Source organism: Ictidomys tridecemlineatus, chromosome 1 (genome assembly GCF_052094955.1).
Source record: "Ictidomys tridecemlineatus isolate mIctTri1 chromosome 1, mIctTri1.hap1, whole genome shotgun sequence".
Classification (NCBI taxonomy): domain Eukaryota; kingdom Metazoa; phylum Chordata; class Mammalia; order Rodentia; family Sciuridae; genus Ictidomys; species Ictidomys tridecemlineatus.
The window spans coordinates 210,865,754-210,869,591 of NC_135477.1; the positions used below are offsets into that span (position 1 = coordinate 210,865,754).

Consider the following 3,838-nt stretch of genomic DNA (forward strand, 5'->3'; position numbering starts at 1 on the left):
CTTTTCCATGAAGCCATTTTTTTTTCTTTGTGCACTTAGCCTTTTTCAGAGTGCAATACAAATGTGCAATAATGAGTTGAGTCCATCAGGATATTTAACTTTCAAAACAATGTCCAGCTCTGCTGTTAATAATTTAGTATGGTTGATCATTTGGAGAAAAAGATGATTCCCCTTTCAAAAGGCCATATTTTACCAACTACACTCATTTCTGCATTCAGAGATCAAACTCACTTCCAGTGGCAGAGATCTCAGACACTTTCTCATAACCATAGTGACTGGGTAACGTTATGGTGCTCATTTGGAAATATCATCATGGTGATAACGTAGCCCATGCTAACATTCACACCATCATCTTCTATGGAGTTGGGTAAAGTACAAGAGGGGAGTGGGGTTTTATCTTACATTTTATTTTTATTACGGATAGCTTTTATTCTGCAGTATTTTTTTTCCCTTGTCTTCTCCATCTCCAGCAGTATGACTTCTGCAATGACTCCTTATCCTGGTGCACATGAAATAAAGTAAACTAAAGTTGATCACTGAGAATGTTGAGGAGGGAATGTGGTCTACTGCAAGCTTTCTATAAAGCTACCACAAACAAAAGACTACAATCTTAGCATAGGAAGACAGGCCAATGGAATAAAGAGGATGAAGAGAAATAAATCCTCGTATAAACTGGAGTTTAATATATGACAAAGGTGATATTTCACACAGTAGAAAGAGAGGGTTTAATCCATATGGGGTTATCCATCTGGAAGAAAATTAAGTTGGACTGGTAATTTATACCAAATGTAAAAAAAAATTCCAGATGTATTAAAGACTTCCATGTAAAAATTAAAACAACAAAATCTTTCAAAATTGCTATATAGGGGCTGGGATTGTGGCTCAGAGGTAGAGCGCTCGCCTAGCATAGATGGGACCCGGTTTCCATCCTCAGTACCACATAAAAATAAAGGCATTGTGTTGTGTCCATCTACACCTAAAAAAATAAATAAGTATTTTTAAAAAATTGCTATATATACAATCCCAGAGGAGGGGAAGACTGTTTTTGTTTACCAATTCTGGGAACACAGACATTTAGTATGGTTGATTAGAAAATATAGCTATGTTCCAATATTTAAAATTTAAAAATTTGTTTGAAAAAGAGAAGCATGGAGTATGCAATCCTTCTGATACTTAGCACCTGTATCTACATGGGAATGCATTGAAGCATTTCTCATCCTGATGGGAAAATATTTATAATATATAGGACAGAAAAATGGTCAATGTCTCTATTTTGCAAATAAGTTTTATAAATGAACAATAAAAAGGAAAACAAACCAATAGATGTTGAGGTAGTAGATACAGTCAATTGAAAGCAGACGATTAAAAACATTCAATCCTGTTGAAGCAATGAGATAATTTATATCCATTAAACTGTCAAAAAAGTACAATACCTATTTTTGATAGAGATACAGGAAAATATCTACCGTGGTGCTTGTAGAAATGTAAATTTTCAGAGTCTTTTTTGAAAAGCACTCTGGCAATATTTATAAAATTGAAAATATATACCATAGTCCACACAATTTTACTCATGAATTTATTCTAGACAAAAAGATGGCACTAATGTGAAAAAGATATATTTACAAAGTGTTTAAGTGAAGAATTATTCTAGTGGAAAAAAACAGAAAAAAAGTGCTTATTAAAGTAGGAGTTGAATATGTCACCAGATTCATAAAATGTATTTGACTGCATCAAAAATCATATAAATGGATGATGTGAATTAATTTTGAGGGATTTCTCCAGTTTATGGATTAGTAAGGAAATCCAAGATCAGAGAAACTCATGAGATATGGCCCTTATGCTTTTAATGAGCAAAAAATAATATTGTGTGTGGATGATTACATGTCTTCCCCCTCCCTCCACTTTTTAAATAAGAACAGCTTTGCCCCAGGCATGGTGGCTCATGCCTGTAATCCCAGTGGCTGGGGATGAGACAGTGGGATCCAAGTTTAAGGTCACCCTCTGCAACTTAGTGAGGCCTTAAGCAACTGAGTAAAAACCTGTCTCTAAATAAAATACTTTAAAGGGTGGTTGGAGATGTGACTCAGAGGTTAAGGGCCCCTGGTTTCAGTTTCCAGTACCAAAAAGTAAATAGATAAAAATAATAGCTTTACTGACATCATTCACCATTTTAAAGAGTACAATTCAGCATGTCACATATTTAATATACATTTTTTTATGTTTTCATGGGAAATTAGCAAAAGAAGACTGAGACCCAGAGAGCTGGTCTGTTTATGCAGAAGGTGGAAACAGAGAAGCATCAGGATCCTGTCCTAGGAATGGCCTCACAGGTAAGAGACGTCAGTGGTCATGGGTGCTGTGTATAGGTATTTTTAAAAAAGAATATGGAATACTTCACAAATTTGCGTGTCATCTGTGCACAGAGGCCATGTAAAATCTTCTCTGTATTGTTCCAATTTTAGTATAAGCACTGCCAAAGCAAGCACGTATGCAGGCATTCTTGATGAAGAAGATGAAAGAGCAGGACAGTCAAAATGTATTCATCCAGAGCTTCTTGCCCCTTAACTTGAATGAAACTCTTTTTCCTGATTATTCCTCCATTACAGAAGCAAATATTTTAAGAAAATCATGGCTAAGAATTTGATTACTGCCTCATCCTTTGTGAAGCATTTCATATTTAAAAAAAAATGGTGTTCTACCATTTGACACCCTTTCTTTCCACCTGTATCTCACCCCAAATGGACACATGCATTTAAAACAAAATCGGATCACAGTGACACATAGGACAACTCCAGAGGCAATAATCCTACCCCCAGAGTTGTGCATCTGGGCCATTCTGGCCTTGTGAGGTTTAAGTATTGAAAATACTTCAGTAAATATTAAACTATTCATTTGTACTTTCTCCTTTAATGGATATTTCATTGCCATTTTTTTTTATTCTGAAGGTCAAGCTATGAAAAATACACACCTTTCACAGGAAAGGTCTGGCATTTCTCTTCTGTGGGAGAGTATAGCTTTAAAAGCAGGCTCTCTAGAAAGAGAAGCCTGTTGAATTTCTCTATTATACTCCGAGAGCCCATGGGAGCAAGGCTAGAGGTTCCTGTTCCCACTTTCTTGTGTGAAAGAAGAGGTGACACTCCGTGTACCCTTGTTTAAGGCTTATTTAGAACAAAGTAGGAGAAGAAGGTAAAGGAACACCACATCTCTTCTCTCTTTCCTGAGGAACATAAGGGGAGACCTAGGTAAGGGAGAGCAGCAGTGGGACCTGTGCCTCCTCCCTGCCCCTTCTGGGCTTTGTTCCCACAGTTAGGGCAGAAAGCCAGCTGGCTCTTGCATGGCCTCCCATTCTGGTCTCTGAGAAGGTGCTGACTCTCAGGCCACCACACATCCCTGCACAGAACACTCATAAGTAATACATCATTTTATACTCAGTAATGAAAGGCCGTCTGTCCACAAAGAAGACGGAAGCATCGGGAAGAGGCATCAGGAATGCATGCCTAGGTCAGAAGCTAGATGTCTGGTTATTGGTGTCATGTGCCATGGTGCCTGAGCTGAGTCTTAAGCTGATATAAGTGCCCAAGTGGTTCACATGATGAATTTGGAGATAAATAGGCTGTCAGACACTTACCAGGGTCTGGCCAGAAGATCTTGCAAAGACTAAGGGGAGGTCAAGGCAAGCGGGTACTGCTTCAGAGCCAGTGAGAAATATAAGGAGGTCAAATCAGCCAGAAGAAGGTGGCTGATGCTCTGTGTGAATATTTTAACCTAAAAGAACAGGCTACGCTTCTCCTGCAGAACATGGAGCTGGTGAAATCAGCACCACCAAGGGAAAAGGCTC

At 38.1% G+C, this 3,838-nt stretch overlaps 1 non-coding gene across 1 annotated transcript; it reads right to left on the reverse strand.

Moving 5' to 3' along the window:
- Positions 1-2,378: 2,378 nt before the first annotated feature.
- Positions 2,379-2,484, reverse strand: LOC120885922 (U6 spliceosomal RNA). Its single transcript, XR_005728722.2, has one exon. It is a non-coding gene; the product is annotated as a U6 spliceosomal RNA (small nuclear RNA).
- Between the last annotated feature and the right edge of the window lie 1,354 nt (positions 2,485-3,838).